This window comes from Schistocerca serialis, chromosome 2, assembly GCF_023864345.2.
Source record: "Schistocerca serialis cubense isolate TAMUIC-IGC-003099 chromosome 2, iqSchSeri2.2, whole genome shotgun sequence".
NCBI classification, from domain to species: domain Eukaryota; kingdom Metazoa; phylum Arthropoda; class Insecta; order Orthoptera; family Acrididae; genus Schistocerca; species Schistocerca serialis.
Window position 1 is genome coordinate 1020758896 of NC_064639.1, and position 14271 is coordinate 1020773166.

The window sequence follows — 14271 nt, forward strand, 5'->3', positions numbered from 1 at the left end:
ACACTCTAATACATGAACACAAACCAGATGCTTTGTTGTCTGAACCTGTGACCAAGAGACATTGTTAGTTAAGAAATTTAAAAAAAATTAAAAAAATGTTTTTTACCTTCATATATATTGACGAAAAATACACTCTGATCATTCCAACATCTCCATTCGAACAACATCTGATGTCTAGCCCATCAAAACAACTGCACACGACATGGCCTCAAATAATACAGCTACCAACATCCTCTCAGCAAAGCACTAACCACCACACCTTCTGAACAAGCACTGCCAGTGGAGGCGGCGGAATAAAACTCTTTGGCGCGATCTCTGGCGCTCTGACTCAGTGTAGCCATCTTTCACAGTACGCTGTCGCAATTATTAGGCAATGCTGTGTGGTGCAAAAATTACCTCACCTCTGCTAATTGCCATCAAATCTTATAGTGCCAAGCTGTCAGAGTATTAATTAAGCCCACGATAACAATACAGTGACTCGGCGGTCACCGAGAATTCTGCGTGCCACAAGATTAACCCAGATTTGAGCGGCTGTAACAGGAGGAATGTTTTTGTTTTGATCAGAGATGGATGTACGTTTGCCTGTGCATAGTGAGCGCAAACAGGATGGGACTAATGCAAACACCTAGCTTTCGGTGGGGAAATACAGCAATGGAGTTAGTTTTAACAAAACTGTAAGACAAGCATTGAAAGTCTGTTTGATACTGTGATACTCGAATCACATTACACTCCATTCAGGTCGAAATTTATTTCACTCTGGTAAAAATCAAGATCATTAGCACGAGATCCCTCAAACAGCTGTAGAAACAAGAATGTTAAATGATTTCCCTTGCACTTGACTACACAATTCCCCTTAATTTTTTGAATGATTCCTTACCGCCCACAACTGTCATCTCTTATTTATTTTCTGTTCTGTCGTAGGCTACAATTTCAGCCGTCATTTACTTTCAAACAACACGTTAAAAAAAGAAGAAAAATATATCTGTAAATGACCTATGGCTAAAACTGTATGTGAATAAAGAAAATTAATTTAGTCTCAAGTAGGACGCAAGAATAAGATATAGCTTCATGTCCACTAGGAGTCCATGAGAGACGGACAACTAGCACGGAACGCAAAAGTATAGAGTGCGAAGTCTGCTATTCCCTTTCAGTGAATTATGCCGGTATTAATCTTAAGCGATGTAGGGAAACTACGGAGAAACTAAATCTGGATGGCCTAACGAAGATATGAAACGCCGTCCTACCCAATATGTCCGGTTTCTCGCCTTGCGCCTCATCACTCGGCGGTATTAATTTGTAGAGGAAGTAAGCAAGACTATATCACGCAAGACGGAAGGAACGAAACTGTTACACGCATACCGTCATGTATAATACCAGCTTCCATGTGTATATCTTTTGTAAACTATATCAAACCTTTAGCAGCACGGGGAAGTTCACACGTATCGGTCGTTATCACTTTCTTGCGCTGTACATCTTCAATCAGCAAGATCTCCTTCTCCCGCCCCTTTCCCTAACCACTATACCTCCCTCCTTCATTCTCTCTCTCTCTCTCTCTCTCTCTCTCTCTCTCTATATATATATATATATATATATATATATATATATATATAAACACACGTGTTGTGCACATTAAACACATAGTATAAGTTAAAAAGCCTCAATTCAGTCGGAAACCGCGAGAACCGTTCATAATTTTAAAATTACTACGTCGATATATAAGTATGAAAATTTAAATGATTACATTGCTCAGGTCATCGAGATGAATGATCTTAAGAATAGAAAAAACGAATACGACAAAATATGAATAGAATTTATTCAACTGCACACGAACGTAATCTCAAAATCATTAGGATGATATAACCAGCAATTGTGGATCAATGGAACAAAACTGTCATGCTACATTTCCGTTGTGTTATAGTGAGTCTCGTATCTGAAGTAATTGATTAATATATGAGATCTGCATTTCGTGGATTACAGACAGATATTTGTTTCGAGCATCCAAATTTAGAACGTCGTTATCATTATGTAGATAAATGATCAAATGTAAGATGATCAAATATAAGACTACAGCCTTGCGAGTAGTGAAAACGACTATACTTGCCAAAATATATGCTTGAGGATAGTTTGGTGTGTTGACGGTTCTTGGATCTATTGACGCACTTATTCCAATCCTGCTGTAGTAAAGAGAAACGAGCGTCATTTACGATACACCTTCAGTTTTTGCAACAGTAACACAATAACCTGTCTAACGGTTTAGATCAGTTTGAGGCAGTACTTGGCTAAATTTCTCTGCGGGTACATTACAGTGATGTATCGTGAAATATACAAAATACAGAAAAGTTATCACGGAAGGAGCTATTGATTTACCGTGCAATGTAAGAAAAAATTATAGCAAAGATTTTATTTTGTGAACTTCACTGCGGTACTAAAAGAAGTCATTAGTGACACAAAGAAAATTAAATATCCAGATATGAACAGCCTCGACTTCACTATCCCTTTTTGTTTCCTTAATCAGCTTGAGAAATTCACAGGGCTACTGTGTTGATTATGTTATATTATTGTAGTTCTTTGTCTGTTAACTCTCTTTTATATTCTGCTGCAGTGTAGCTCACTATTTTACTGGTTTCGTAAAGTTATTAGCCTTCATATTTTGATTTAGACACTTAATTGTCCTTGAGACTTGAAGACAAATTATTCAAAACTTGTTTCTTTGGAAGTTAAGTAGAAGAAGGATGAAAAGAATATATTGACAGTTTAGCTGCTGAAGCAATACGAAACAAGATTTTGTGGGTGAATTTTTAACCCCACGGTAATTCTTATGTGAGACGTAAAAAAGAACATCTTCTTTCTCAAATCCTGGTATCTACAAGAAAAGACATGAAGCTACCTATCACGTCTATCTTTGTAATTGGTAAACCAATTGAAGCACTTGGTTTAGAAATATCATGAGTACTAGAAAATGTTTTCCGTCTTTACTCTCGACGGAACAGTGTAACTCAGAATAAAATTTCGTTCTTTGTTAGATAAGTGTTGTTTTCATTCAGGCGTGCCGTAGAATGTAGTTTTGAGGCTCTTACTGGTTCCACACAGTCACGTTGTTCTCTACACATTTCAAGAGTTAGCATAATTTTCACAGACAGCGAATAGGGTGACGTTACTCCATCATATTCAGCACAGGTGTTCTCGGTATGTGGAGTACTCACATGCGTAGGTGAACATCGACTGCGACAGGGATTCAAGAGAATTGCCAATAAATAATAGGACCAGCGTATTCTTATGTTCAGCATGAGGTACTGCCGACGAAGCAAGCTGCTTTCAGTGAATTATTCTAGCCGTTTAATGACAACAATGGCTTGGAATCAGAATTGCAATTTTTGACTGAACAATGCCTTATGGCTATATGGATAAGGTTAAGGGATACCAAACAGAGTTCTGCGAAAGGCGCGGAAAACAATGTCTTCTTCCCAGGCTGTAAGGCAACCGTATACACTGATCAACCAGAACATTATGACCACCTAACGAATAGCCGGTACTATCACCTTTGACATGGATAACAGCGGTGATGCATCGTGGCATGGAAGCAATGAGGCCTTGGTGGGTCGCTGGAGGGAGTTGGCACCACATCTGCGGACACAGGTCACCTAGTTCCTGTAAAATCCGGAGAGGGGGAAGAAGAACTCTCACGCCACGTTCGATCACATCACAGATGTGTTTGATCGGGTTCAGATCTGGCGAAATCGTTAATTGGAACTCACCACTGTATTCCTTGAACCGCTCCGTTACTCTTCTGGCCTTATGACATGGCGCATTATGTAGTTGAAATATGCCACTGTCACGTGGTCTGCAAACAGTGCACGACAGTCCTTGGCATCGTCCTGCCTTGCACATGCTCTACAGGACCCACGGACACCCACGTGAATGTTCCCAAAGCATAAAGCAGCCGCCTCCATCCTGTCTCCGTCTGGCACTGCAGGTGTCAAGGAGTTGTTTCCCCGGAAGATGACGGATTCACGCACTCCCAGGGATGATGAAAAGGTTATCGGGATTCATCGGACTATGCAGCACACTGCAACTGCGCCAAGATCCAGTGCTGATTGCTACGTGCCCATTTCAGTCGTAGTTGCCGATGTCGTAGTGTTAAGATTGGCACATGCATGGATCGTCGGCCACATAGAACCATCGTTAGGGGTGTTCGGTGCAGTGTGTGTTGAGACACGCTTGTACTCTGCCCAGCATTAAAGTCTGATGTTAGTACTGCCAATGCTGGCCGCCTCTCCCGTTTTACCAGTCTGCCAAGCCTACTACATTCGACATCTGTAATGAGTGTTGTCTCCCCAACCCCACGATGTCCGCACGTGGCCTCATTGTCTGCACGTGGGCGCATCTTGCTTTCACCATGTGCTGAAGGCACTCATCACAGCAGTCCTCAAGCACCTGTTAAGTCGTGTAGTTTCCGAAATGCTCTTGCCGAGCCTTCGATCCATCATAATCCGTTCGTGGTCAAGCTCAGATGGACTGCGGGCCTTCCCCATTCTAGACACGGACAGCACGCTCACTGGTACTTCATGCATTTTTGCATGTGTCTGACTAGCAGTAATTCCTCGCCACGTCACGGTGCTATCGTCTGGACGGGTGTATGTCGGTAGTAGGTCGTTGGGCATGATGTCTGGCTGATGATGTCCAGGGCAACAGATCTGTGAGGTGAGATTCTCAGGAGTAATGATAAGCAACCTAAAATTTTTACTCGATGTTTGAGGGTACTTTTCAAGCCTTCAACGACCCGGCCTCATGCTTTCCACACTGCGGAAGTTCATAAGCTGTGTTGTGATCGTGGAACACAGAACTGTACAAAGGGGATGGTGGAAGAGGTACAAAGAGCATGGCCGGCCGGAGTGGCCGAGCGGTTCTAGGCGCTATAGTCTCGAGCCGTGCGACCTCTACGGTTGCAGGTTCGAATCCTGCCTCAGGCGTGGATCTGCATGATGTCCTTAGGTTAGTTAGGTTTAAATAGTTCTCGGTTCTATGGGACTGATGACCTAAGAAGTTAAGTCCCATAGTGCTCAGAGGCATTTTTTATAAAGAGTGTGAACAACATAAGCCTGAAAAAAAGTGCGAAAGCTGTAAAGTGGAGCACCAGAATAGCGACAAGGAAATTTATTTTGACAACATATGTGTGCTAACCTAAGGGCGTAGTATTTACGAAAGGAAATTCGGCGAATGCTTCAGTTCTACCGGAAGGTGTCACATTTCAACCGAAATGGGCCTACGTATGTCAAATTTCATAGCTCCTAAAAATCGAGAAAGTCACTAAATTGCTGTAGATATTGAGAAATTGTAACATTCCTAACAATTCTCGGTAAAGCAACCTATCTGCATGCTTAAAGATCTTTTAGTGTGACGTGTTTGGTTAACATTCCTCTCTCTTGCACTTTCCAAGCAATGTCGACGGCTTACAAATGATAGCCAGTGCGGTTTCCCTAGTAACTACGGAGAATCTATATTTTTCTAGCCGCTGTATTCATTACTTAAAAATAAATGCATATGAAACGTTTCGATAGCAAGCTGCCGTATTTAGGTATCCATTATTAATTATAACTGCTTGGACTTAATATTCTGGTTTGTAAGGATTGTGAGTATTCTATTTACTCAGGAAATTTTTCGCAGCCTGCTCCAAGGGAAAACTTATATATACGTATGACATACGGCGTTCTTTTCTTTTTTATTTTTTTTTATAAAAAAGGAATGCTACCCACGTGAAAACTGTTTCCTACCAGAAAATTAAAAAAAAGGCCATAAGATACAAGAAAGCCAACTACCAGAAGAGAAACAGTAATTAGTAAAAACGTACAGCAGCTGCTATCGACAAGCGGCGTTTCAATTTGTTTTTGTTAGCAAGTAATATTAGCACGAGCTGAATATATTCCATTTCCCTCAATTTTTCACTTCACAGTTACAGGGGTTCTGTAACTAAGAGGAATACTACAAATGCAGAGGTGAAAAGTCATCAAGACTAGGAAGTTACCTACGAAAGACAGGGAGGAACAGTGTGTTACACATTACACATATATTCACTTAGTACTTACAAGCAGTGTCTGAATCACACATCTCCTAAATTCAAAACAGTCTCAGTATCTCGTTTCGGCCAACGTTTTCGGAAACTATATCTTCGGTCAAAGAGAATACCGGAACCGGTATTACCCTTCGATTTTATTTCAGATTGTGTATCCTCCTGTCCACTGCCAGGTTCTCTATTGCTTGACTGAAACTAAACTCTATGATGGGTCGAATCTAAAACGGTTCCCTGTATCCCTTGGAACACAGAATGCAAGATAATAGAATTTCTATGTGATATATTTTGGAACGTATATTAAATCAGTTAACCTAATTTAGAAAAAACAGATATATTTTGTTCAACTGCGTTTAACCATTGAACTGAAAACATGTAGATAGCAAAATAATGAGATTTTAATTCATTAAATTTCTTTTATTGGATGTATATGAAAAGTTAAAACAAACAGAAAACAAAATTTTAAATGTAATTAAATTTATGGTGGTGTTATGAACTCAAGCTATATGAACTAAAGCCATTGTGACAAACAGAAACAATTGTTTCTGTTTCTGACCTGTAAGAAAGAGATTTCAAATCGTAACTGAGTTGCATTGAGATTGGCTTTATGGTGTCACAGTATGCGACATTGTATTGTAATTTACCTATCTACATAGCACAGCGTTACTGGTTCGGAATCACTGGCCCAGTTGACAATCACTATAAAGTGAAAGTGTTAAGGAATACGTATTAGGAGAAATAAAAACTCGTATTTGTAACTAGTATCCTACAAAATTCAAATCTGTTAAACATATGTATAAGTAAGCAGAGTCGCTGGTCATTTGGGGACATGCCAATACTACGTTAGTCTGGTGAAAGTACGAACTAGCTGGATTCTCGTGGAAAGGAGTATGTACATTACGTGAAGCTCATAGACGTGGTTCCAAAAGGAAAGCACACGCAACAGAAACCGGAGAAACTGGATTCCAAGTCGAGTCACTGTGTAACACGCAATAGTGTCATCCTCCGAAATACAAGGCTACTACGCCAACCACAGCGCCATCTCGCTCGGTGTCGACATCGCGGTCATTAGTGTTGGAGCACAAGCTTTGATGAAGAAAGAATGTGTATGGAAATTGGTAGTGTCTTTCATAGGAACCATCGCGACATTCGACTGAAGCGACTTAGGAGAATCATGGAAAACCAAAATCAGAACGGCTAGACGGAGATTTGAACCGTCGTCCTCCAGAATGTGACTCCAGTAGGAACTATCTTAGAACAGGAACACGACAACGCCAGCGATATTTTATTAGACCTGAGTAGCTGATAATGGAAAATTTATGGAATCACAGAGAGAACCGTGTATTTTCTCGTAACATTTTATGTATATTCTCCTGACTTTACGTTGTTTTATTCACTGCATCTCTGTGCGTTTTCGTGCTGTTGAATTCACATTCTGAAAATAATATTTCGCAGAACTGTAATATCAATTATTTACTTACTCCGGCGCACGTTCTCCTTCAGCTGGGCTACCTTGTCGGGGATATTTTCATGCACTTCCACTTTTAAATATCCCTTTAGGTAAAAACCAGAACCAGCTAACAATGGTGCACAAAGCGGCCGCACAACTTTGCTAATTCAATGTTCTTCTGGGGAAGCTTCATGAATACGACACGGCGTTTGGCGAGACGTGTGGTACGCAGCTCCATGATGAAAAAGCGGTACTGACTTTTCTGTTTGTTTACGTCAGAACAAAAGTTCTAGTTACTATTTAGATAAGCTGTAGATAAATATATGTATAGTGAAAGTTTTCAGATAACATCGGGTCGATACTTTCAGTACCAGAAACCGCGCACCGAACTCAGGTAGTTTTTTTACTTATATCATGAATGACCTGATGCACAATGTGATGGTTTGCGGTGGACTCGTACCAACTAATCTGGCTATTCACATGATCAGAAAGGTTAAACCAAGTTTCGTCTATATCACTATATAAAATCGTTGTTTAAAGTTGTTACCAAAACGCACGAAAAGTACCTGACCGATTTGCTTCATATTTTTAAACGATTCTATAATGAACATTTGGATGAACATAGGCGATATATGTTTGTACAATATTTAATGTACAAATGCGAGGGTTGGAACTTCAATAGCGGCAACTATTAATTTAAACGTGTTTCAAAGTTTTACTGACAATCAAACTAGTCATCAGCATTGTGTATAACCCGTTGCCAGCGATGTGGAAGTCATAGTTGTCAGTTCGAGTGGCGCAGTCTGTTGCCCGACGACTTTCTAGCAGTTCTGAAGCGAATGTCATGAAGTGTTTCCTTCAGTTTAGAAATCCAGTTGAACTCACGAGCGCTTAAGTCAGGGGAGCGCAGTAGGTTGTATAGCACTTAGTAGCCCCATCAGTCAAACAAATCAGTAACAGCTTTCACTGTACGTGCTTGAGTGGTTCAAATGGCTCTGAGCACTATGGGACTTAACTTCTGAGGTCATCAGTCCCCTAGAACTTAGAACTACTTAAACCTAAGTAACCTAAGGACATCACACACATCTATGCCCGAGTCAGGATTCGGACCTGCGACCATAGCGGTCGCGCGGTTCCAGACTGTAGCGCCTAGAACCGCTCGGCCACTCCGGCTGGCGTACGTGCTTGAGCACTGTCCTGCAAAATGATAGCCAGGTCCTGTAGAAACTGTCATCACTTCTGTCTCCAAGCTGGTCGTTGGTTGTATTCCAAAAAAGAACAGCATAGAGACAGAAATTATTCCACACATGCTGGCAGTAGAAAAATGTCTCTCACAAAATCTTCTCCTGTGCATATTTCGGACAGTAAATGGACGTTAAAAATTGGCAGTCTGGTAACACTGTAGTTACATGTAAGTTAACTAACTCTATCAGGAAGTTCAACAGTGCTGTGCAGCTGGTTCAGTGGATAGCGTTTTGGGTTAGCATGGGGGAGGTCCAGGGTTAGATTCTTGTTTGAGGCTTATTTGTTTTTATTTGCTGTTAGTAGACTGCGTGGTACGGTATCTGAGGTCGGAATCGTCATACAGTGATTACAGTGGGTCTTCTACAAAACATTTGCACTTATGTACCACGAATACAGAAGTGGAAGTACAAACGTTTTAATTGGTCAACTTTTAAAGAAGCCTTTTTCACGACGTGGACGCGAATTGTACTAGATGCCAAACCTGTTTTCTGTGTACTCTCCCTGAATGGCCCCATCGAAATTATTTGCAAAGCACGTTGCTTGCCCTACTGGTCTCGTAAGGCGCTGATGAAGTGTAACTGACCTTTCACTGCCGAATTAAAATCGATGCGAACGTTGTTGGAGGGTACACACAAAACAACTTCGTAATCTAGAAGATGCAGTGGTGCGAAACAATTCGCGTCCACGGCGTGCAAAAGGTTTTCTTAAAAGCTGACCAATGAAAACGACTGTATTTCCATTTCTGTGTTCGCAATATGTAGCTGCAAATGTTTTGTAGACGACCCACTGTAATCGCTATATAACGATTAAGAGACCAGATATCGTACGACGTACACTACTTGTAGCAAATGAAAACAAGTAAGCTGCGCCCCAGAATCGAACCCTCGATCTCCTGCATCCTAACCCAAAACGCTAGTCCCCGCACCATCAGCGCAGCACTACTCCAACAACCTGACAGAGGTAGTTACCATACATGACTAGAGTGTTGCCAGATTACCAGTCCTTAATGTCCATTTACTGCCCGAAATATGCGCAGGATGTAATTTTGACACAGACATTTTTGTTTTGCTAATATGTAAGGAATCGCTCTGTGAAGTCCGGGTACGCGAATTTTTCTTCACCTTCTATAAATACGTATGTAACCTACTAAGGGGAAACGTTGTTACCAAAAATCTAACTATCAAGGAGAGACATCGTTAGCAAAAAAAGTTCTTGATCGATCTACTCCAAATTCTTACATGATAGTCTAATGAGCCTTCAGACAGACGTAGGGTATTTTTTCAAATAACAACGTACAGTTTTCTGTTAAAACGGACTGCGAGAATGAAAGTGGTGTGCTGCGTTGTGTTAATATGCGGTTTCGAATTCTTTCTCGCAGTCCTTTTCGACAACGATAGGAGGGCATGTGAACTATTAGACAAATTCCTTCTCCTTATACATATTTTCTAACAAAATTGTATGTAAATTCTATGTACAACTATGTCTGTTTTATTTTCATCCTTTCTGTCGGTTTCACAGAAAATAGGCATGTTCTAGTTATGGGTTATCGACTTAGGATTAGAACACTACCACAAAATCTGAATCGTCCGAAACTTTGCAATATTACCAGTTTGCAGCTAAACTATGAGAAATACTGTCATTTAAGCTGCTATCCTAACAAATGTATCGGCTAGAGAGGTCTCTCTTACACTCCGGGTATGTTGATAATAATAATAAACAAAGCTCAATTTCAGAGAGAGGGAAGGGGAGGAAATTGACGTAAACTTGTGGGAGGAGGAGATGACCAGAGAGAAGATGGAGAAAGGAGTTTGAGATGTATATACAATTCCGATATTCAACAATGGTGAAGCATTGCCGGGATCGCTAGTTAGGTACAAAATATAGTATCTTCGTCAGCAAATTTTTTATCGGTCACTCACAAATCGTACGTAACCCATTTCTCATTATCAGGCGGAAGTACTTTCTGAACATATGGCACGTGGTAAGATTGCCAGCTGCACGAACATCACTACAGAATTACAAGACGTACATTTAACTGCTGTATGTTGAAGGCGCCTGACACAGTATCTCGAGCTAATAGTCTGCGGTTTGAATGCGTTTTCGGGGTTCAAACTGAAACGCTATGGTTACGCTTACAATCAGCGACATCACCACTGGACCGTCCGTTTGTTATCAGTGCCTGAACACAACAGGAATTCAGGAATTATTCATAAAAATGAATCCGTGGGTGTAAGCTCGAATTATGGACACTATTTCATTCACATAATATGGCGTTCCTCTCTGGAATAACTATGAGAACCACGAAAACAGAAGCAGGGCACGTTCCAATAACAAACAACAACGCTTTGACAATTAATCACGGCTGTCACCAAACAAAATCTGACTCTGTGACAATTAATCACAACTGTCATGTGGTCGGAAGATCGGGCGAGAGCGTAAAAGTAAAATCACAACGTACTGTTTATAAAGCGGGATGGCTTTTATCTAGACATATTTGTAGTAGCGTTGTGCAAAAGAGTCAACACCGTCATACCACACCAGGCTTCGCATTGTCTAACACGAAAATTACTCACGCGAGACTGAAGCGGCTAGAAATGGCATCTCTTTCTTTTCCCACCTGTTGGTATGGTAGGTATTTATTAACGAACAAAACATTGTGCCTATTGAAATTCAGCTTTAATGCAGGCTGGACTTCATGAGCGAAGAGAAAACACGTTGATGCCGCTGGTTTTTTGCCAATTGTCATCAAATAGACCCTGATGATGCATTATTGTCGGGCGTCCGCATTGGTGGCTTTGTGGGACAGGTACCGAAGCCCTTAATGGCTTTGGAAGTCGACAGTCATTCCCGTCAGAGATTCTCATTTTGCGCATGGCTGTGGGACTAGCGAAGCAAGAGACTCCAAACGCACACTGCTGAAGCGTGCCAAGTTGTGGTTAAACTTGGTGAGATATGCTTCACTCCATATAACGTATTTTTCAAGGTGTTTCAGTAACGTATGGTGGACTATTGATTCGACGGTATTTACTCCCATGGATTTCCGTCTTTCCTTTCATGTAAAGAAATTTTAGTCTCGGGAATACACTTAAAAAGACAGGGACGTTCAGGCGCCCATAACAGAGTACTCGTAGTTTCAATATCTAGCGCTAGAAAACACTAAAAAGGCACACAAAAGCTACAACACGCTATGATATTCCCAGTTAGGAAACGAGTATGTAAACAAGTAACTCAAAATATTTTGTGCTTTGTACATCAGTGTTCTCTTGATGCATCTTGTGTTTCTGAATATGGCTCCAGGGAAACTGACACTCAGATTTCTCAAATAACTCATGTGGAGCGTACGTGAAATTTCAAGTTACAAACTGTCCTAGCAAATAATATAGTCTCCTCAGTTGCTAGGAAATGTGTAAGACGATAAACACAATCAACTTCAAAAAGAGATCATCACAATAAAAGACGATACGATATGAAACATAAGTCGATAGTGGAGTAAGACAGAAAAACGGGTAAACAGAGCTGCATATAAGAAAAACGAACAGGTTTCAGTAGTAGATGATGGCTATTTTTTAGTATACAAAGGCAACCGATAGGCCATGACTAAAATGAAATTATGTCGATTACCTTTATAATTTCTCCAATGTCATGCGCAAACCGAGGAATTATTAAAAACTGTACGACACAATGCATAAATAAGACAACAGGTAAACACTACGCGTAACAGTTGTGAACAAAGCGTAGTTCTGACGGTAGGCTAGTTTCAGTGACGTCGGAGTATTGGAACAAACTTTCCTTATAGCGAGGCTACTGGGGAAGGAAGTTCGTGGTGACACAATAAAGGAAGGAGAGAGAGATGGAGGATTAAAGTTTACTGTCCCGGCGACGATGTGACGTAGAAACGGAGTAAGAACTCAAACACGGGAAAGCATTCCTGTTAAAGTACTACAGTATTTTACTTAAGTTATTTAGAAAAACCTTGGAAAACTTAAAACGTCATATATAGAAAGAAGTTTGAAAATGTCCTCCTAGCGAATGGAGCGTCCAGTGTCCAGTTACTGTGGCACATCTCTCCTAATATGAGAGGTAGAAGTTACTAGAAATCCATTCATCGTATTCCACAAGAAAATTCGTAGAGGTGGTAGCAGTGAACACAAGTAAATCTCGACACTGCCTTAAGAATAATCTACCAATATACCACTTAACGATAGTGCCAGATAAATTGAACCCAGTAAACTAGAAAGGAAGCTGGTACTATGACTAACACTGTTCCTTGTCAGTTACACTAAATGGGATCTGGTTATTATTTCATATTGGTACTTTGGTACTGACATCACGAAATCGGTATTTTCCAAACAAAATAGTTACCAGTATTTGTACATATTGAGACATGTTAACAGTATTTGTCACAGAGTTAGGCAATAAGCACTTCCCATGGAACTAACAGAACTCTACTCAGTTATTGTATATAGACAGCCAAATAAATTGCCTTGAGGCTGGCTAACGAGTACGTTTTTATTTTGAAATTCTCAAATTCTTGCTATATTTTAGATGGGAGCTTGCTAGATATCTTTGTACAGGGGTACATCACTGCTGTTTGAGTTCTAGACAATGAAGTAAAATCAAAACTATTTTTCGCTTCTAGTATTTTGATTGTTTTGATGACAGGCAAGTCCAAACCGTTTTTTTATTGTCATCGACCTAGACAACCTTCTGTTTGCCAGTGGCTACTGTGTAAACCCAACTTTTTCTGGTTGGCTAAGTGGATAATCAGTGATTTGATGACGCAAGAAGACTTTTACCGGTAACTACTTACCTCTAAAAACCATCTCTAGAACTTTGTTATGCTGTCTGTAAGTTGTTTAGTTCTTTTCACTGTACACTTCAAAGAACTTGAGTTCTGTCGGTGGTGTCTTTTGATGCGTCTTTAAAATTATGCTTTTCGTGTCGCTAGTCATTACTGTGATTCAGTTTTCGTACTAAACAAGATAATCGTGTGCAATTTCAGTCTGTAGCCAGAGACACGTATGAGTCGAGTTATTTCGTCTTGTCTGCCACGGAATTACTCAATCTACGAAGTGCTCCTTGGTCATTGATATGTTCTGTCAGTTGCTGGATTAACTACCTAATAAGGAGAAGTCTGTGATCCCAAACAGTGACAATGAAATTGAAATGGTGGTACTACGGAGAGTTCGCATCTTCTTGATATGGCTGTAATCAGTACAACAAAATCTACAGCGTATTAAACACAGAAAATGAAGTGGATTTGGAGACGTTTGTAGGTGTTTTTGTTGGAGAGCTTGGGGATGCGTCAACGTTTTAGTGAAGAACAAAAGCAAATAAAGCATTGCCCATCAGCTGTTACAAACAATACATTCCACGTGCAAAGTTTGTTAATGGCGGAGCAAATTTTCAGAAATGGGAAAAGGAGTTAAGTATGAAGTGTGTAGCACATACACACTCTATCAATGTAATTAACGGACGAGTACAATGTTGTTGGCCTTTGAATGAGTGA

General features: G+C 40.5%; 1 protein-coding gene across 1 annotated transcript in view; it reads right to left on the reverse strand.

Annotated features, from left to right (window-relative positions):
* Window positions 1–14271, reverse strand: part of LOC126456602 (glutamate receptor ionotropic, kainate glr-3-like) — a 199120-nt gene that overhangs the window by 65750 nt on the left and 119099 nt on the right. The window lies entirely within an intron of this gene.